The sequence below is a fragment of the Marmota flaviventris genome, chromosome 17 (genome assembly GCF_047511675.1).
Source record: "Marmota flaviventris isolate mMarFla1 chromosome 17, mMarFla1.hap1, whole genome shotgun sequence".
Lineage (NCBI taxonomy): Eukaryota > Metazoa > Chordata > Mammalia > Rodentia > Sciuridae > Marmota > Marmota flaviventris.
The window spans coordinates 13432567-13455370 of record NC_092514.1 but is presented as its reverse complement, the minus strand read 5'-3'; the positions used below and the strand labels follow the sequence as shown (position 1 = coordinate 13455370).

The window sequence follows — 22804 nt, the reverse complement described above, 5'->3', positions numbered from 1 at the left end:
ACCCACAAGTGTTTGCCTATCTGGAAGGGAAGGAGGTGCTAATTAGTATTCCCCAGACCTGGATGGCTTTGGTCAAGAAATATGACTGGCAGTCAAGGGCTGAGATGGGGGGGGGGGTGGTGAAGAAACTGAAAATAAATAGAGTTGGCAGGACAATCTTAAAATCAATACATGAAAGAGAAAGAAGGGATTCTGGGGGTGCCCTTGACATCTGGTTGGGAATGCCTGGGACTTGATCAGAAACATCCTTAAAAGCAAAACCAAGAACAGGTATGAGATCCCACCTACCTCTTGGCCGAGACTAGAGACTTGGCCATGATGACTGCATTCCTGTAATCTGGGATCTGTGATAAACAAGAGGTTGGGGATTACCACCATGTCTCTAAGAGGTCATGCTGACAGTCAGTGAAAAAGAAGGTTCCTAAAGACTCAAAACTGTCCTCTGATTCCTTGGACATTTTGCAAAAAGAGAAGTTCAAAACAAAAGTCTCCTTTGGAAATGGAAGGAATGCCTACCTAGGAAGAAAGTATTACTAAGGTGTGAGACACACAGATTTCTTTTCAGAAAAAAAAAAAAAAACAGTATAATCAGTGATCAGCTCACATCTCTATGCCAACAAATAACTGATATAAAGAAGCTTTTATAAAGAAAAGCTTCTTTATATCAGAAAATCATCTCATAATTTCCAATTACATGCAGTTTCACAGGACAAGGGAGAGAGTCACCCAATTCAAATTCAACTTAACTGTCAAATTCCAAATTAGTGTGGTCCAGAGATAAAGAGTCAAAATATTGTGGTTACCAAATGCTGGAGAAACAATTTTTTTCTGAAAGGACAACCAGTCCTGTACTATTTTTTAAAAGAGATCTAAAACTAAAAGCAAACAAACAAAACCAATTAAAGTATCAGCTGCTGCTTTGGAATCTTTTTTATTTGGGGGTGGGGGGGTGTACTGGGATCTTGAGTGGTGTACTACTGAATGATGTCCCCGGCCTCTTTTTCTATTCTGTATTGTGAAACAGGCTAAGTTGCCAAGGTTAACCTAGAACTTGCAATTCTCCTGCCTCAGGCTCCCAAATTGTTGGGTTCACAGGCATGTATCACGGTATCCAACCTAGAATCATTTTAAGTTTGAAAACTAAAGTAATAAGTGCTAGTCCTGATTAGTGTCAAAGATGTACCATTTTCAAGGTCTAAGTGCTCGGAAGAGAAACTGTTTTGAAGCTGAGCTGGAATTTGTTCCTGACTTCAACTTGGCAGAATTGTCAAACTACATTCATAAAAATTTAACCATTTCATTAAATTATGTTCTTTCATTGACATATACTTCCCCACCCCTGCTCGGTTTTTTTTGTTTGTGTGTTTGTTTGTTTGTTTGTTTGTTACTACTGCCGATTGAGCCCAGAGGAGCTTCACTGTTGTGTTACTCCCAGCCCTTTTCATTTTTAATTTTGAGACGGTCTCACTAAGTTGCCCATGCTGGTCATGAATTTGTGATCCTCCTATCTCTGTCTCCAAAGTTGCTGGGATTACAGCAGGTACCTCATGTGCCTGGCTCCCATTGCTGTTTTTCTCACAATTACAGCAGTCAATTTTAATATCAATAGAACTAATATCTAGCACAATGTATGATGCCTCCATATGAGAAACTTTGCAAATGAACAAAAACTTGATTTGGGCAGGGTTCATGGCTCAGAGGTAGAGCACTCGCCTACCATGTATGAGGCACTTTCCATACTCAGCAGCAAATAAAAATAAAATAAAGATACTGTGAAACTTGATTCACATAAGGATACACAGGTGCAACTGTCATAAGCACATGGATCAGTGCATCTACGGAAAGCCTAATTCATGCTGTGCTCTCAGCAAGGAAGGCAAAAAAACATTTTCACTTTACAAACTTCTTTATTTTTCTACAATTCTTTTCTCATGTATTTCCTTATCTCATCAAACATCATCAAATAGCAAAAACCCACCCCAGAGAAGATAGGAAAACCAAAGAAACCATTAGTAAAACAAATAAAAGGACTCTAACCAAAACAGGCTTATTGTCTCTTCCAAGGTTATGAAAGGAAATCATACAGATAAAGGAAGAACAGCTGTAATGAAAAGAAACAAGAAATCTAGGAGGAAGAAGTCATTATGGTCTAAAGTTGGTAGCTGGTTAAATGGTAGAAATAAATCAGCTAAAGAAAAAAACCTGAGATGACTGAGCCAAGGCATTTTCTGAGTATGTTATACATAAGAGTGCAAAAGAAAGCAAACAAAAAAAAAAAGTCAGAGCCAGGGATAGTAGTGCACACCTGTGGTCCCAGTTACCCAGGAAGGAGGATGAGGCAAGAAGATTACTTGTTTGAGCCTAGCAGTTTGACACCATCCTGGGAAACATAGCAAGATCCCATCTCCAAAATAAATAAATAAACAAATAAAATAAAATGAGGGAAAAGAAGAAATTATAGTTTATATTATTTTCTGAATTGGCATTTTAATTTTTTATGTATAACATGAAATTAAATAAACAGATATTGTAGATCTTTCTCTTTCCAATATTCTTGAGTCATTTTCACTATAAGGGCCTAAACTGATAGTTGGAGTGTAGAGAAGTCCAAATTCTTACCAGAAAAAAAGCTCCTGAGATCTATAAACTGCTGTCTTTTAAGTATAGTAAACGGGAGTTATTTGGAAAAGTTACTGAAGCGAGAAATACTTCACATGAGACAAATAGTTTCTAAAACAAAATAGCTAAGTACAATATAAACCAAAACTTAAAAGGCTTCTTTAAAAAAGTCACAAAAGTGCTCTTATGTCAAAGAACAACAAATATGACTAATAAAATTACACAAGTCAGATTTACCCAGTAATGCCAGGGTGGTTCAACATGAGAAAAATAAATGTAATACACAACATTATAAAATAAAGGGATTCCCAGCAAAACACACACACACACACACACACACACACACACACAAAATACTAGAATTAATAAAGGGGGAAAACGTACAATTATTTCCAAACAGAAAAAGTACTTGACAAATCCAATACCTTTTCATGACAGAAAGACTCAGAAAACCAGGGAATGAAGAACATTTACCCAATATGATGAAGGATCTTTATGAAAAACCCATAGCCAACATCACATTTAATGGTGAAAGAGTGAAAGCTTTTGCCCTTAAATTCAGGACTGAAGCAAGGATGATACTTTCACTACTTGTGTTTAACACTGAAAGTTCTACCCAGAAATATCAGGCATGAAAAAAATTCACATTGGAAAGGAAGAGGTCAAACTAATTCCATTTGAAAGTGACCTGTTCTTACATGCAGAAAACATTAAGAATACAAACACACACAAACCTACAACAAACTACTACAGCTAGAAAATAACATTGCATAATTGTGGGGGTACAAGAGCAATATGCAAATATCAATAGTGTTCCTATATTCCACCAATGGACGCTCCAATAAAAAAATTCTATTTACAGTAATATCCAAAAAAATAATACATTTAGGAATAAACTGAGCTTAGGCTAGACAGTGAAAGACTTGTTCACTGAAAAAATTAATATCTAAATACATGGAAAGACTAAATAGTAAGAAGGCAATACTGTCCAAAGTGACCTACAGATTTAATACAATCCCTATCAAAATTAAAGACCTTTTTTGCATATACAGAAAAACTAATTCTTAAATTTATATGGAGTTGCAAGCTTCAAAGAGCCAAAAAATCTTGGAAAAGAACAAAACTGGAGAACTCATGATTCCCAGTTTGATTTAAAACTGACAGAAGTCTTGGCAAAAGATAAACATACAGACCAACTCAAAAATCCAGAGACAGACCAAACATCTATCTATGGTCAATTGGGTTTTTGACCACAAGGTACTAACACTATTCAGTGGTGGAGAATAATCTTTAATAAATGGTGCTGGACAATTAGATATCCACATAAAGAGAATGAGGTTGAACCCCTACCCTCAATACATAATACAACGAATAACTCAAACTGTATTAGACCTACACGGGACAAACCTTCATGACCTTGGATTTGACAGTATTTTTTTTAGATATGACAACAAAAACATAAGTAACAGCAGAACCTGGACACACGACTATATTCCCAGTACTGGGGAGGTCAAGGCAAAGGATCGATTGCTTGAGTCTAGGAAGCTGAGACCACCGTTATAAGCAGATAGTGAAGCTTCATCTCAAAAAACAAACACAAAAAGGGCTCAATCCTAGCATTGGGGGAAAAAGAGAAAGAAACAGGTCAAAGGGCTGGAGTTGTGGCTCAGAGGTAGAGTGCTTGCCTAGCATGTATGAGGCACTGGGCTCGATTCTCAGCACCGTATATAATTAAATAAAATGAATGTCCATTGACAACTAAAAAGAAATAGATCAATAAAAAAATAGCTACATCAATTTTATCAAAATTATAACTTTTGTGCATCAAGGAACAAATCAAGAAAATGAGACAATCTGCAAAATGGGGGAAATATTTGAAAATCATCTAACCAATAGAGTCTGGAATTCAGTATCTATCTATCCTCCTACCTCCTACCTATCTGTATCTGTTGGGGGGTGTTTTCCTGTCACACTAATAAAGCAACTCAATTAAAAAATGGGCAAAGGATTCCAACAGACATTTATCCAAAGAAGATCTACAAAGAAGATCTACAAAGGGTCTATTCAATGTCATTAGTTGTTAGGAAATGCAAATCAAAATCAGAATGAGATAACTCTTCACACCCACCAGGACGGCTATAACCAAAAATTACCAGAGAATAAGTGTTGGTAAGAATGTTGAGAAACCAGAACCATCATACACTTCTAGCTAAGTGAAAGAAGCCCTAAAAAAAGAATAAATTCGGGGAGACTCAACATGGCGGCGGGCGGGGAGGCAGCGCTTTCAGTACCTTCTCAACCACGTGGACAGAGAGACGCATTAGAACGTTCAGATTCTACCTGCTGAGACACTCCCAGCAAAATTCTGCTGAAGTGAAACCTGCTGGGGAATTTGGGATTATTGGAGGTGACAGCTTGCCCCAGACGGGTGAATCTCGGCACGCGGCGTGGAGGTCCAGGCCGCAGCCACTGCCTGGCGACCAGCACAGTAGGAGGCGGTTCAGCACTGTGCAGCGGAGAGACCCTATGAAGAGGTTGCTAACCAAGCCTTCATGAAAAAGCGAACCAGAACTCAATCCAAGACTGGGACACGCCAGAGACAGGCCAGACCCACCCCTCCCATCGGACAATCCGGCAAGGAGTCTGGGGCCCGCCATAGCAGAGAGCTGACGTCACCAGAGTTCGGCGGATGGGATCCCTTCCCAGCGGAATTGGCTTTAGCAGGTGTGTGACTCCCACCCCCACCAGATACATACAGCTGGGAAACCTCAAAAATCTCGCCCCAGAGCTTCGTGGGCGTGACTGTAGGGGCCGAGGGAAGCAGAGGGGACTCCCAAACCCCAACTCCCCCTACCACCAGCTGCGAAACCCAAGGCCTTAGCCGCCAGTTCCTGGGGGCGTGGCCACCAAAGGGGTCCAGACAAATTAAACTGTCGGTTCCCAGATCACCGCTCCACAACCCTGGGGTCTGGATGAATGACAGAGAGAGTGCTCAGTCATTCGGGAAATAGAGCACGCAGTGGGGCTGCAAGTGTAACCAGATCCTTGGGGATCGCCTCCGGTGAGCGGAGTCTGGCTGGCTGGCAGGAGGAAGGGAGGGAGGGGCCGGAGAAGAGAAACGGCTCTGGACTAACAGGACTGGAGAGACGCCCAGTAGGGGAAGAGGAGTCACCTTACAGGGATTGCTGCCGGCACACATAGAGGGCAGAAGATCGTCTCAGAGGGCACAGCTCTGCCTACTGGAAGAACTCTAAGACTTCATTTATCTTTTTTTTTTTTCTTTCCCTTTTCAATTTTTATTGTTCTTTCCATTCTCCTCTATTCTACCTATGTTTTTCTCCCTCTTTCTCTCTAAGGACTCCTTCCTTCCCCTTCCCCCTAACTTTCATCCCAAGCATTTACGACTTTCATTATGTGTAATTTTCTAAATGCAAATAGGTGATTGTTTCGAGGGATCCTAAATACCTGGCTATTACCAAATACCCTGATCCATTCGCCTGTTAATATCCCCCTTCAGTAGAGAAATCTTCCAAAGCAGCCAAGACATACTATCCTTCATACCATCATAGCACCTAACCTAAACATAAAGTCCTTAGACCAAACAACAGATCACTATATGCCTACAAAATCCGTAAGCCTTTTATGAATCGAATGAATCAGCTTTAAATTACAATAAAGCCCAACATCTCTAGGCATAGTCTCCCACCACAAAGGAGAGACCACAGAGATATACAAAACCAAAACAAATTTATAGGAGAAAACAGAAACACAGCAGTTAAACAGAGTTGGAAAGTAACATGAACACCATGAAAAAACAAGGGAGAAAAGGATTACAAACAATGCAGGACAACTTAAATTTACAGGAGAACCTAGAGGCATCAGAAAAATGGACACGGAAAGAAGTCAAGGCATACCTGACTCAGATGGAATGGAATCTTAAAGAAGTCATTAGACAGCAAGTCCAAACAATGAAAGAATACTTTGAAAATGAATTGCATAAGCAGATTCAAAAAGCAAAAAATGAACTCTACCAGGAGATAGAGATTTTTTAAAAAACCAAACAGTAATCCTAGAAATGCAGGAAACCATAAACCAAATCAAAAACTTAAATGAGAATATTACAAATAGACTAGATCAAATAGAAGTCAGAACATCAGATAATGAAGACAAAGTTTATCAACTCAAAAAGAATATAGTCAACGCAGAAAGGCTGGTAAGAAACCACGCGCAAAACATCCAAGAGATATGGGATGTCATAAAAAAATCAAACTTAAGAGTCATTGTGATAGAGGAAGGTATAGAGGTCCAAACCAAATGAATGAACAATCTGTTGAATGAAATAATCTTAGAAAACTTTCCAGATATGAAAGATGGAATGGAATGCCAAATCCTGGAAGCCTACAGGACCCCAAACATACAAAACCATAATAGACCAACTCCAAGACACATTATTATGAAGATATCCAACATACAGAACAAGGAGAGAATATTAAAAGCTACAAGAGAAAGGAGGCAGATTACATTCAGGGGTAAACCAATTAGGTTAACGACTGATTTTTCATCACAGACGTTGAAAGCGAGAAGATCCTGGAACAACGTATTTCAAACGCTGAAAAATAATGGATTCCAACCAAGAATACTAAATCCAGCAAAATTAAGCTTCAGGTTTGACAATGAAATTAAAATATTTCACAATAAACAAAAGTTTAAAGAATTCACAGCCAGAAAACCAGCACTGCAAAGCATTTTGAGCAAAACACTACAAGAAGAGGAAATGAAAAACAGCACCCAAAACTAACAGTGGGAGGTAACTCAGTAAAGGGGGGAAAAAATAACCAAAGAGGAAAAACAAGCCAAATTAAAATAAATAAATAAATAAATAAATAAATAAATGAACATGACTGGAAGTACAAACCATATATCAATAGTAACCCTAAATGTTAATGGCTTAAACTCACCAATCAAGCAACATAGGCTAGTAACTTGGATTAAAAAAAAACAGACCCAACAATATGCTGCCTTCAGGAGACTCATATGATAGGAAAAGACATACACAGGCTGAGGGTGAAAGGTTGGGAAAAATCATACCACTCATATGGTCCTCGGAAGCAAGCAGGAGTGGCTATACCCATATCGAATAAAATCAACTTCAAACCTAAGTTAATCAAAAGGGAAAAAGAAGGACACTATATACTGTTAAAAGGAACCATTCACCAACAAGACATAACAATTATCAATATGTATGCACCAAATAATGGTGCTGCAACGTTCATAAAACAAATTCTCCTCAAGTTCAAGAATCAAATAGATCACAACACAATAATTATGGGTGACTTCAACACACCGCTCTCATCATTGGACAGATCCTCCAGACAAAAGTTGAATAAAGAAACTATAGAAATCAATAACACAATCAATAACCTAGACTTAACTGACATATATAGAATATATCAACCATCATCATGTGGATACACGTTCTTCTCAGCAGCACATGGATCCTTCTCAAAGATAGACCATACATTATGCCATAGGGCAACCCTTAGTAAATATAAAGGTGTGGAGATAATACCATGTATCTTAAATGATCATAATGGAATGAAACTGGAAATCAATGATAAAAGAAGGAAGGAAAAATCCTGCATCACCTGGAAAATGAACAATATGTTACTGAATGATCAATGGGTTACAGAAGACATAAAGGAGGAAATCAAAAAATTCTTAGAGAGAAATGAAAATACAGACACAACATATCGGAATCTATGGGACACAATGAAAGCAGTTTAAAGAGGGAAATTCATTGCCTGGAGTTCATTCCTCAAAAAAAGAAAAAAACCAACAAATAAATGAGCTCACACTTCATCTCAAAACCCTAGAAAAGGAAGAGCAAAACAACAGCAAATGTAGCAGAAGGCAAGAAATAATTAAAATCAGAGCAGAAATCAACCAAATTGAAACAAAAGAAACCATTGAAAAAATTGATAAAACTAAAAGTTGGTTCTTCGAAAAAATAAATAAGATCCACAGACCCTTAGCCATGCTAACGAAGAGAAGAAGAGAGAGAACTCAAATTACTAACATACGGGATGAAAAAGGCAAAGTCACAACAGACACTACAGAAATTCAGAAGATACTTAGAAATTATTTTGAAACCCTATATTCCAATAAAATAGAAGATAGTGAAGATATCAATAAATTTCTTAAATCATATGATTTGCCCAGATTGAGTCAGGAAGATACACACAATTTAAACAGACCAATAACAAAGGAGGAAATAGAAGAAGCCATCAAAAGACTACCAACTAAGAAAAGCCCTGGACTGGATGGGTATACAGCAGAGTTTTACAAAACCTTTGAAGAAGAATTAATACCAATACTTTTCAAGTTATTTCAGGAAATAGAAAAAGAAGGAGCTCTTCCAAATTCATTCTATGAGACCAACATCACACTGATTCCAAAACCAGACAAAGACACTTCAAAGAAAGAAAACTACAGACCAATATCTCTAATGAGCATAGATGCAAAAATCCTCAATAAAATTCTGGCGAATCGGATACAAAAGCATATTAAAAAAATTGTGCACCATGATCAAGTAGGATTCATCCCTGGGATGCAAGGCTGGATCAATATACGGAAATCAATAAATGTTATTCACCACATCAATAGACTTAAAGATAAGAACCACATGATCATCTCAATAGACGCAGAAAAAGCATTCGACAAAGTACAGCATCCCTTTATGTTCAAAACACCAGAAAAACTAGGGATAACAGGAACTTACCTCAACATTGTAAAAGCTATCTATGCTAAGCCTCAGGCTAGCATCATTCTAAATGGAGAAAAACTGAAGGCATTCCCTCTGAAATCTGGAACAAGACAGGGATGCCCTCTCTCACCACGTCTATTCAACATAGTTCTCAAAATACTGGCCAGAGCAATTAGACAGACAAAAGAAATTAAAGGCATAAAAATAGGAAAAGAAGAACTTAAATTATCACTATTTGCAGAAGACATGATTCTATACCTAGAAGACCCAAAAGGGTCTACAAAGAAACTACTAGAACTAATAAATGAATTCAGCAAAGTGGCAGGATATAAAATCAACACGCATAAATCAAAGGCATTTCTGTATATCAGCGACAAAACTTCTGAAATGGAAATGAGGAAAAACACCCCATTCACAATATCCTCAAAAAAAAAAAAAAAAAAAAGTAAAATACTTGGGAATCAACCTAACAAAAGAGGTGAAAGACTTATACAATGAAAACTACAGAACCCTAAAGAGAGAAATAGAAGAAGATCTTAGAAGATGGAAAAATATACCCTGTTCATAGATAGGCAAAACTAACATCATCAAAATGGTGATATTACCAAAAGTTCTCTATAGGTTTAATGCAATGCCAATTAAAATCCCAATGGCATTTCTTGTAGAAATAGAGAAAACAATCATGAAATTCATATGGAAAAATAAAAGACCCAGAATAGCAAAAGCAATTCTAAGCAGGAAGTATGAATCAGGCGGTATAGCAATACCAGACTTCAAACTATACTACAGAGCAATAGTAACAAAAACAGCATGGTACTGGTACCAAAACAGGCGGGTGGACCAATGGTACAGAATAGAGGACACAGAGACCAATCCACAAAATTACAACTATCTTATATTTGATAAAGGTGCTAAAAGCATGCAATGGAGGAAGGATAGCATCTTCAACAAATGGTGCTGGGAAAACTGGAAATCCATATGCAACAAAATGAAACTGAATCCCTTTCGCTCGCCATGCCCAAAAGTTAACTCAAAATGGATCAAGGAGCTTGATATCAAATCAGAGACTCTGCATCTGATAGAAGAAAAAGTTGGCTCCGATCTACATACTGTGAGGTCGGGCTCCAAGTTCCTTAATAGGACACCCATAGCACAAGAGTTAATAACAAGAATCATCAAATGGGACTTATTTAAACTAAAAAGTTTTTTCTCAGCAAGAGAAACAATAAGAGAAGTAAATAGGGAGCCTACATCCTGGGAACAAATTTTTACTCCTCACACTTCAGATAGAGCCCTAATATCCAGAGTATACAAAGAACTCAAAAAACTAAACAATAAGATAAAAAATAACCCAATCAACAAATGGGCCAAGGACCTGAACAGACACTTCTCAGAGGAGGACACACAATCAATCAACAAGTACATGAAAAAATGCTCACCATCTCTAGCAGTCAGAGAAATGCAAATCAAAACCACCCTAAGATACCATCTCACTCCAGTAAGATTGGCAGCCATTATGAAGTCAAACAACAAGTGCTGGCGAGGATGTGGGGAAAAGAGTACACTTGTACATTGCTGGTGAGACTGCAAATTGGTGTAGCCAATTTGGAAAGCAGTATGGAGATTCCTGGGAAAGCTGGGAATGGAACCACCATTTGACCAAGCTATTGCCCTTCTTGGACTATTCCCTGAAGACCTTAAAAGAGCGTACTATAGGGAAACTGCCACATCGATGTTCATAGCAGCACAATTCACAATAGCTAGACTGTGGAACCAACCTAGATGTCCTTCAATAGATGAATGGATTTAAAAAATGTGGCATTTATACACAATGGAGTACTACTCAGCACTAAAAAATGACAAAATCATGGCATTTTCAGGGAAATGGATGGCACTAGAGCAGATTATGCTAAGTGAAGCTAGCCAATCCCTAAAAAACAAATGCCAAATGTCATCTTTGCTATAAGGAGAGCAACTAAGAACAGAGCAGGGAGGAAGAGCATGAGAAGAAGATTAACATTAAACAGGGACGAGAGGTGGGAGGGAAAAGGAGAGAGAAGGGAAATTGCATGGAAATGGAAGGAGACCCTCATCATTATACAGAATTACATATAAAAGGGAAAGGGGGAAAAAACAAGGGAGAGAAATGAAGTACAGTAGATGGGGTAGAGAGAGAAGATGGGAGGGGAGTGGAGGGGTGGGGGGATAGTAGAGAATAGGAAAGGCAACAGAATACAACAGATGTTTTTAGTATGTAAAAACGTGGATGTGTAACCGATGTGATTCTGCAATCTGTGTACAGGGGAAAAATGGGAGTTCATAACCCTCTTGAATCAAATGTATGAAATATGATATATCAAGAGCTATGTAATGTTTTGAACAACTAATAAAAAAATGTATTTGGACACAAAAAAAGAATAAATTCTATAATTCCATTTGTATAAATCTCTAAAACAGGCAAATCCCTGGAGACAGGAAGCAGATTAGTGATTGCCAGGCAATGCGGGCAGAGGGGTGGGAGGAATGCAGAGTCATTACTTAATGGGTTCAGGGTGTTCTGGGGTGATGAAGAAGTTGTGGGACTAGACACAGATAGTGGCTGGTCAACATTGTGAATGAACTAAATGCTACTGAATTTTTATGTTTAAATGGTTGATTTTATGTTGTGTGAATTTCACTTTGTGAGACAAATACTTAATACGTTTGCTTCCAACATTCCCCAAACACAACTAAAAGATGGATAAGTTACAAACTGACAAATCTAAGTGAAACAAATACCGACAAATCAGCTCAGTAAGAACCACACAAATGAAATCACTATAGAACAGACAGAAAGGACATAACACATTTTCAATGAAAAGGAAGAATATTTGAAGATATGTTCAACCTCACTAGTCATCAGATCCATCCATTGTTAGGGTCGGTAAACAAGTCAAGATGGCGCCTGGCATTTTCCCAGAGGGAGTGGTTTGTGAAGTAATGCCAGCGAGCCATTAAGTGTGGAGATTCCTTATTGGTTGACTGCTGTATCTAGTTTATGTTAATTAAGATAAGCTGTGTGGAATGTATATATACCCTTCCTGTCCTACAATAAATGGCTCCCACTGTTGCTCTATCAATCTACACAAGTTCCTCGTCACCCTCCGGTTATTTTGCTGCAGCCAGGCTGCGGCAATCCATCAAAGTGGCAGGATACCATATCACAGGCATTCAACTGACCAGAATTTTAACATTTGGTAGCATAAGCATTGACCCAGGGTATCAATCTCATTATTAGTGGGAATATAAACTGATCTAACCGCTCTGGAAAAATTAAACATCCACACACCATGCAATTTTGCAATTTCACTAAGATATATACTGGCTTGTGTACCACTGGAGATACAATGAATGTGTTCACAGAAGAGCTATTATGATAGGGAAAGCCGACAAACAATTCATATGAATGCAGGATGAAGAAGCTGAGATACAGCTACACAAAGAGCACTTCTCAGTAGTCAAATGGATAACTGCACGTACAACAACAGGGATGAATTCCAGTTGTGTACATACTTACTACATAACACCAAGTGAAACACTCAAAATATTATGGTTTTTTTCTTAGCAAGTGTGTGTGTGTGTGTGTGTGTGTGTGTGTGTGTTTTCTATCCCAGTTTGGGATAGAATATTCTATGGAAAAGCCCTTTGTGTGTCCCCTTCTCTTGCTCTGTCTTTGGGTGTGGACTTCCTAGATGTCAGTCAACCTGCTGACAGCAGACATCATAAAGCTAGACTCCACCCCCTGAAACCTGACCCTTTGCCTCATTTGAATGGTTCTCTTCAATAAAAGGGTTCAGCACTTGCTCATTCTCTTTCTGCGGATCCTTAAGGTCAGAGGAGCCGTCACAGGACCCCAAAGATAAAGGTATCTCTGTCTCTTGTATAGTTATTTTGTGCAACCCAGTTCACCTGGAGTGACCCTGAGTGTTTTAGTAGTAAGGAATGTGACATTCATACACATACATACACACACACACACACACACACACACATATATATATAATTTACCATTAAATATGTGCTCTGAAACTATCTAAAAAGGAAATTAAAGGGAAAATGTCAGCAGATTCAGGACAGTGGTTCCTGGGTGGGAGAAGGCAGTGGATGGGATGGTTCTCTTACTCTTTTTTTTGTGTGTACCCAGGGATGCTTTACCACCAAGCTATACCCCCATCCCTTTTTAAAAATTTTGAGACAGGGTCTAGATGAGTTGAATTTGCAATCCACCTGCCTCAGACTCCCAAGTCCTGGGATTACAGATGGGTGCCACTGCACTTAGCTGATTCTTATTTTCTTGTCAGGTGACAGATTTAGGATGATGGGTGTCAACAACCATAGAGGGATGAACAGAGACAGAATAGAGATGCAGATATTAGAAAGGGCCAAGACCACACATGAACCAATGATGTGACAAACTTTTTGTTATAATCAATGACTAGTCCAATTCTGCATACTTGAGGTTCAAAATAAAAAGCAATTTTAAGAGATGATTAAAAAAGATGAATTACTGGGCTGGGATTGTGGCTCAGCGGTAGAGCGCTTACCTAGCACAGGTGGGTCATGGGTTCGATTCTCAGCACCACATAAAAATAAAGGCATTGTGTTGTGTCCATCTACAAAAAAAAATTTTTTTTTAAAGATTCTCTCTCTCTCTCTCTCTCTCTCAAAAAAAAAAAAAAAAAGATGAATTACTGATTAAGACATTTAAAATATACAGAATTGCATTTATAAAACACAACAGATCATTAAGCAGGATACATCAAATTTTAATTCTTTAGGGACATCTCAAAGAAATGGAACTATACCTTCACCAGAATATTAAAATTTTAAAAAGTTCAAGCTGCCTAACCTCTTCTTGAATATACAGTAATAGTAAGGGAGATGCTCTTAAATTATTCATGGAATATTGAAGAAACTTGGAATTTCCTTCTAGTGTAAAACCATACTAATGAGGAGTGTTAGACCTTCAAAATTAAGCAGAGATAAGCACATAAATAGCTGTAAAACAAGATGCACCACAGGAAATTAGTACAAAGTAAATGAAAATATTCATGTAATAAGATACTATGAAAAAATTACTTTCCTATTAAAAAACCCTAGCACTTTTATGGTTCAGATTCCTTGGCACTATGAAATGCATATTTTTTAATTAACAAAGTTTAAAATAACAAAGATGACAGTAACATAGAAATGTCTCTTAAAAATTCTATTAGAGTGGATTCTATCTCCTTGAAGTTTCCTTAATAACAAAGCCAACAGAGAAACTGTATCAAGTTGGAAATGAAGCAAATTAAAAACCTTCACTACATCTTTAAAGAATATCTGAAATGACCATTAGCAAGTGTAGGGAAAATTCGATAGAAAAAATTCATAAAGCAATCCTTACCCAAAAAAGTGAGCCTGTGGAACGTTGGAAAAGAAGGATGGAAATTTTCCAAAAGACTCAGTGGGGAGCCCCCGCCCCCCTTTTCAGTGCCTGTCACAGTGTTGTCAAGGAGAGATGCTGCTGAGGTCTCTGGAGTTTTACTTTTGTCTTCTTTGGTCTAGTACACTGGAAAATGAATTCTAACGTGTTTGTTTTAAATGCAGTGATATGGAGATTTTTAACTACCTTCTCTTTGTGCAAATGCTCTGTGATATGTACCTTATAAGCATGCACATACAGACATATATGAGTGTTTGCATACATACAAACACTCATTCACAATGAAAACTATGTAGCACATTTAGAAACAAGGGAACATACTGAGGATGCTACCTGAGAAAGCATAACACAAAACAATACATATAGTTACAAAATATGTCTCTCTATCCTGGAAATAGAAGAGGCTAAAATACAAAAAGTTGCTGTGTTAGAGAAATAGGAGGGTTCAGAATGACTGTTATCTTTCAAAACAACTTTGGTGGGATTGTATACTGTCATTTCAATATAAATTTGAAAAAAGTGTTTAGGAAAAAATAAAAACAAAAGTCATTCTCATTACCCACATGTTGAGGGAGTTGGATACAAAATTCTCTGCAGAATTTCTCAATATTCTAATTCCCAAATTCTACCCCTTACCTGTGGCTTTGCTTTGTGTGATTTTAGTTACCCATGGTTCAAAAAGATTATATGGAAAATTCCAAAAATAAACAATTAATAAATTTTAAACTGCACATCATTCTGAGTAGCACTATGAAATCTCATGATATCCTGTTTTGTCCTTCTAAGGAGGTACATCATACCATTATCCAGTGTATCTATGCTATCTATGTTATCCACCTGAAGTCACTTAGTAGCCATCTCAGTTGTGAGATCTGCTGTCCCAGTACTGCAGTGCGCCTACAGAGTTTAGTAGCACTCACTGTTTCAGGTATCACTGGGGGTCATGCACATCTCTCTTGTGGAGAAGGATGGACTGCACTATTTTTCCTCTGTTCAGCATTCTCATTTGCTTAAGAGAATGCTTTGAAATTTTTTCTGTAAAAATAAAACTCCCAAGCTCCCGATTAGTTGTCAATGATCTGCCTTTCTTACCAGCTTTGTATATCATGGAATCAAATAATTTAGAGATGACTGAGCCTCTTCCTCAGTTTGCACCATTTGCTGTAAGGAAAGCAGGGAATCACGCCGATGATGCTCTTGGCACAAGAGGTCTTCCATGTGTACACCATAATCAGGAGCTCCACGAAGCAGGTGTTCACATCCCTGTAATCCAGGCACAGAAAATCCCATTGAGGGGTGTGAGACTAAAGATTTCCTTCCTGACCTGGGGGTGTAGCTCACTAGTAGAGCATGCTTAACGGGCTTGAGGCCCTGGGTTCCATCCCCAACACCAAAATAATAACATTATTGTCTCCATGTTCCAAGACTAAGGTGCAAGTTGCAGAAACCAGTGATGTCTTCTCTTCTCATATCTCCATGAGCCCTCCCCACATTTCCTCTGAATTGATGACTCTAGTTTCTTTTTCCCCTGGAAACCAGTGTTGTTCAGCAGGAAAGAGGCAATGGGGATTAGAGTCAATTTTGGAGTATTTCTGGTGTGCAAAGTTCCTCTCTGACTAATGGCATAACACAGGCCGAATGCAGGGTGCAGATGCTCCTGGTGGTAGGCTCCCATGGAAGCTGTCTTCTGACATAGTACTGGTCTCAGAGATTTCTCAAAAATCTCTTACACATTACTCCCCACCTACTCCTGCTGCCTGGAAGATCTTGCTCCAACAATCCTCCCTCCCTGCTTGCACCATCATCTGTCACACTCCCCTGGCTCATACTCATCAGCTTGTAAATATTCAGATCCTTCTTCCATTAAAAACTACGATCCATAACCACCTTCTCTGAAGCCCCATCTCTTTGCTCCCCTTTGCAGTGTCTACCCTCACTGTCTCTGACTCAGACATTCTCATTCTCTCCCAAACACATTCCAAAGAAGCTTTGGTCCCCAAAACTCTTCTTGTGATAATAGAAGCAAATGTGACTCCATTTTCTTTTATGACTTCATCCTGTAAAACAACCATGCCAAGTAGAAGGGTCATGACTGGGGCAAGATGTTCTTTTCCTTTTGCTATAGAAACCTTTAAGAACACAGAACTACCTAACGGGGCATTGTTTCTGTAACTAGGGTAATGGGGCTCTGTTTCTGTAACTGGGGTGATTGGGCTAACTGTGATTGGTTAGGTTTCCCACCGCTTGACTGCACTATCCCGCTTCTGTAACCTGGCTTGCTTGCATTGGCTAGACCCCCGAACATCCCTTTTGCGGTTTTCAGGCTTATAAGGAGCGCCCTTGCAATTGTTCGGGGCTGATCGGGGGAACAGCTTTATGTTCTGGTCAGTCGCCACCACTGTGCTTCAATAAAGGCTTGATTCGATTATATGTGAGTAGTCTGGAAGTCAGTTTATGAAACCCCGGGTCGAAGCTTTAACTGTAACATTCTCACCAAGATCGATGGCCTCTAAGTGGTTAAATGCACCAGTCAACACTCAGTCCTATTTCTGGGCCCCTCAGCAGAATCTGCTGCAGCTGCTCACCCCTGTCCCTTCAGATGCTTAATGCAACCACTTCCAGGACACCCCTCTCTGGTCTCCCCATGCCTTCCTTGTTTCTTCTGCTGGTTTCCCTTTGCCTGACCTCCACCTAAGACTTTCATTTGTCTTTTCCTGTCTCCCCTCATCCCTTGAGCTTCTCATCCGATTTCATGGCTTTATAAATGTTGGTGACTCTCACATTCCTACCTCCAGCCATGCACCTCTGAACTCAGATCTGAAAGTCCCACAGGTGCTTGATGGTTCCACTGGAATGTGTATCAAGGCATCTCAGGACTTAACCTACCCTAAATGGAACTGTTCTTTTTCCCAAAAATAAAAACCTACTTCACCAGAAAACCTGTGCCAGCTCAATTACTGGCAACACTCTTCCTCTGGGTAATTCAGGACAGAACTTCTTAGAGCTCTCTTCTTTTCCAGATGGTTTTTGCATCTCACAACTGCCCCTACATCTGGGTGATGTCACCCCATTAGATTATAATGGCCTGACCCTCCTGGAATATCCCTGAAGTCCATGCTCCATGCAGAGAAACCTGCCCTTCAAGTGAAGTTAGACGGCATAGGCCTCTGCTCAAGACCATGAGATAGCCTCCTCTTCTGCCCATGGCCAAAGCCCAAGGTCTCACAGTGGGCCACTAGCACCCTGGCACAGGACAGCCCTGGGAAGAGGAGAGTGGCACATGCTACCAAGACTTGGTGCCCTCATGCCCAGCTCTACTGGGGACCATGAAGGTCCCTGCAGAAGAGGAAGCAAGGGCACCTGATAAAGGCCAGCCACAGCCACACTCTCTGTTTCTCATAGCATATACACTCTCCCTGATTTGGGAAGCAATGGCATTTCCTTGCCACTCCTCTTTCTGGAGCACATAAGAGTTTTGTGACACCATCCTGAGGAAGCAAAAATCAAGGCAGAGATATTAAAAGTCTAGATGAAAGTATGTGTGTTCCACAACTAAATTCTTGGGAAATTTGGCTTTTCTTCCCTTTCTTTGCTGTTTATCATATTTATTTTATACGTGTATGTGTATGTGTATGTATATACCTATATCTATTACTAAATTTGATAGGCATCAATTTTCAGACTCTGAGCTAAAAAATGATGCACTATCCAAACTGATTTCTAGACATTAAAAAATGTCTGAGGCCTCAGTTCCTGTGTTAAAAAGCAGGAACTCAGGGCTGGGGTTGTAGCTCAGTGGAAGAGTGCTTGCCTAGCATGGGTTCGATTCTCAGCACCACATATAAGCAAATAAAGTTCTATCAACAACTAAACAAATTTTTAAAAAGGAGAGAGAGAAACTCAGAAAATGTGGCATTAAGAAGTGGTTAAAATTTAGGGCTTATATCCCATCTTAGCAGGGGAAGGGGAAGACGACAAAGAACTCTTAAAAGAAATGACTTTTAGGAAAGATAAGCAGTCCCTCTAGAGAACGGACGGAGGGGATAGGATATAGTTTTGTGACAATTAGTATGACTTCTTATCTTGGTGAGATTTCTTCTGTAGCCTCAAGACAGAAGTCAACCTCCCTGGTTGGAACTCCCAAACTCTAGGAAAGACATTTATGACATGTGAATTATTTTGTGAAGTTTTGCTTTTATGCAGATAAGGAGAATTGAGAAAAAGTTCTCCTCCTTTATTTACTATTTCTCAAATGTCCTCAGATCAAAATAATCCCTATGCCATTGTGGGATATCTTCTATCCCTTATAGGGACAGGACTGGGTAGGACTAACAATGGCAGCTTCAAGCTGGAGGGACCTGCCACTCTCTAGCCCACTCTGCCTGGCAAAGCTGAGACATTTGGGGCCCCTGCTCCTTATCAGAGTTCGGAACGAATAACCTGGAGCCATCGCACCTCTCCCCTCCTACCCAGGACAGTGTGGTTGCTACAGGCTACCCCAGGGGGACCTTATTCTAGGGCAACTTAGCTGGAATGGGGGGCTACTATTGGGCTGGGAAGCCTAGGACTGAAGGACTAGCCAGGGATTTAAAAGAAAAAGGAAAAAATAATCATTCTGAGTGGAAAATTTCCATTCAGAGAGGTATCTAGGGACATCTGGGGACAAATGCACAGTAGAAAGCAGGTCTTCATGTGATCATCCTCTCTTCCACAATGGCTCTTCATTCAGAATGGCACAGAAACCCTCATTACACTGAATTCTGTACAACCAGCTTACACATCGCTGACCTCCACAATTTCTAGAACATATGTGTGTCAAATGTTACACTAGGTTGGGATATATGCTCTTTCAGTATAGTCTTTAATCTTCTTAGCTCCTTTACCTTATAAGTGGGGACCATGTTTAAATTATCTGCAATAAAGTTTTTAAGAAAATTCCCTTCCTATAGCCTGTTTTGTTTGTTTGTTTTTTGTTTCTTTGAGAAGCTAGAGTAGAAATGCTTCCCTGCAGGCCTTACACAATCCTGACTATGGACTATTAGGAACTTCATGGATTCTGTCATCATTTGAAGTGTCTATTCTAACACTTGATCTAAACTTTTATGACAACCCATTGAAGCAGGTAGGAGAATTAAGCCCAATTTAGAAATGGGGGAAGTTTACAGATGAACAAACTTAATGAAGGTTGCTTGGCATCTCAGCAGCAGACAGAATCTGGTCTTGGCTTAATTTCTAGGAACCGGTAGTATACAACACTAGTTGTACATCCCTGCTGAATTCCACCTACAGTGAGCAGAAATGGACAAATACCCAAATTTTGAAAAATGAGTATTGCAAACATGCCTTGTTTAGAAGATACTTCTTATCAAATGCTAAAGAAGGAATACAAAACTTTGATGTAGTATTTCCAACTCTTGGAATTTACCCCAAGGAAACAAGGACAAAACTCTATGCTTAGTGATGGTAACTGCAAGATTTTTTTTTTTTAAGAGCAGAAATTCTGGATATATATGCGAAGGTTCCACACTGGGGTCATCAAGTACAATTGAGACTATACTCTTAACATAATAAATATTCAATACTATAAAAGCAAAGCTGGGTAACAAAGGTACAGACCAGGGCAGGGAAAGAATAAGGCCAAAAAAGGTATTCTTTTGCGGGGGTGGGGGGGGAGGGTCAATAATGTATGTAAATTATTTTTATTTGGGTATTTAAATTCTTTTTAAAAAATTACAGCTCATGCTTCCTAATGCCCCAAAGTCCCATTCCACATTTCCATATTCGTTTACACACTCTAATCACCAAAATTGAGCCAACATTAAAATAAAAAAATAAATCCTTATCATCAATATACCATATTCGGGGGTAAAACAAGTAGAACAGTAGTTTAGAAAGCACATCTAGGCGCTCCCTCAACCTCTGCGGGGTTGAGTATGGAGTGGAATAAAACCACTCTTTTGTAGGTAAACGTCCACGACTAGCAAGACCAAGCAAATTAAAACTCAGGGCTGCGCATACATTAGGGATGGGAGATGAGATCCCCTGCTGGCTGGGGACTTGCTTTCTGAAGGGCTCTGCCGCAGGTCCCACAATCAGAAATTGTCTCTCCCAGGCGCCTACAGCGGGCGGGGACCCCGGGGCCACGCGGTAGGTCCCGGTCCCCGCCAGCCCACTCGAGAAGGAAGGAGGGAGAGAGAGAGGGGCTCTCTGGGGGCGCGAGGCTGGAGTCTCCCTCGGTACCCGCGGCCTCCCCCGCGGGTCCCGGACCCTTCAAGCCGCGGCTCTTCCCACCGCGTGCACCTGCCGGTAACGCCAGAGCCCGCCAATCCGCACCGCCACTCGCCGCTGGCTCCCGCCCGCCTGCCTGCCCCCAACCCCAGTCCCAGCCCCGGCCCCAGCCCGGGCCCCAGCCCCAACTCACCCTCCGCTGTGGGAGGAAGAAACCGCGGACCCCCAGGCGGCGTCTCTAGGACCAAATCGGTAGCTCCACCCCCAAAACCGCAACCGCAGCGCTTGAGAGGCCCGGATTTCGTGGGGCGGGGCCAGAGGACTCACGTGGCTCGGGCTTGGGGCGTGGCCTACCCGAGGGGAGGAGCGGATCTGAGGGTCCAGTCGGCAGGGGTGGGACCAGGTAGCGGGACTCGCGGGGAAGGAAATGAGAACAAGAACCGGGACCTCACTCCAGGCGGCGGTGGCGCTCCCAGTGGTCCAGCACCGGGCCTGGTTGATGAGGAGGATCAGCAGGGCCTGGCCAGTGCGGAACCCGCGGGCCTCGCTAACAGGTCAAGGGTCGGGGCGGGGTGCGGCTCCCCCACCCGCCAGCCCAGCTCCTGTCATTCTCTCCAGCCGCGGGTTAAACGTCCCATGGCCCTGGGCTCAGCGGGCATCGGACCCCAGACGCTGGGGAAACAAGGAGTATGCGGAGCTCATAAGAATTGTAATGCATTCCGCTGTTATATATATATTAAAAAAAAAAAAATCGGTGGACAAAGTGGTGCTGCACCGGCCCTTCTATCTGGCGATTGAAGGGTGCCTGTGTCTGACAGGCCATCACCTCATCTGTCCTCTCATGACAACGCAGAGCAGCTGTGACTCCTCACAGCTCCTCCTTTCAAACATCCTCACTGTCGACAAGCGAATTGTTGGATCTCTGGGTACCATCACCATAAAACATAAAGATTTTCCAATTATTTAGTTGCAAAGTCCTGGAATGGAGGAATGTTTAAATATAGCCAGTTCCACTGAGGCATTATCTACCTTGGACTCCGATGTACCCTTGGACTCCGATGTACCTTTCTTCTACGGGTCCACGTTTGAGGTGATACAAGAGGGCTGGCATTCCTTCCTTCCTTCTTGAGCAAGAGTTTGAACCCTATTCTTCAGCTACCAGTGAGTGAAGGCTAAGCTATGTCAATCAGCCCTTGTTATCCACCAGTTGTCATAGTGCCCAAATCCATTGATGATGAAACTTACAAAGGTAGCTACATTTCGACATGCAGGGTACTTTCCAGTATTCAGCTTTCTCGTTTTTAAAAATCGAATGGTAATTATGTGAAATGGTTAGCCACTCACTGGCACAAATGGGGGAAGGTGCAAGGAAGAGGAGGTGATGGTTCATGCTACCTTCAGGGCAGAAAGCATGGCTACATCATTGATACTCAAGTCTAAATGTGACTCAGCAAGCAAGAGCCAAAGGAGGCGTTCCCCCTTGCTGTCCATATCTCCATGTAGTATGAAATGTCTTCGTTTTGAAAAAGAAAAAAAAAAACAGCCTCACTTTTTGATAGATCCTCAGAATTTTTTGTGTTGGTTTGGGCAGCTGACCTTTTTGTTTTCCCTTATTTTTATCTCAAGGCTACATATGAAAAAAAGAGCCCTTTTCTTCTCAACTAATGGGATGATAAGGAGAATCATCTGGAGATTTCCTTGGTTCTTTAGAAGCAACTTCCACTGCTTAT

The 22804-nt window shown here is 40.5% G+C and overlaps 1 long non-coding RNA gene across 3 annotated transcripts in view; it reads right to left on the bottom strand.

The window, feature by feature from the left end:
- Positions 1 to 21357, bottom strand: part of LOC114084573 (uncharacterized) — a 68025-nt gene extending 46668 nt beyond the window's left edge. For 2 of the 3 annotated variants that reach the window (XR_011704976.1, XR_011704977.1), the window contains exons 1-3: positions 21268 to 21357; positions 15939 to 16109; positions 13966 to 14034 (exon numbers count right to left, since the gene is read on the bottom strand). This is a non-coding gene — a long non-coding RNA (uncharacterized lncRNA). Of the gene's footprint in view, positions 1 to 288; positions 345 to 13965; positions 14035 to 15938; positions 16110 to 21267 lie in introns of all 3 variants that reach the window. The other variant, XR_011704975.1, reaches the window with a different exon arrangement.
- Positions 21358 to 22804: the final 1447 nt, after the last annotated feature.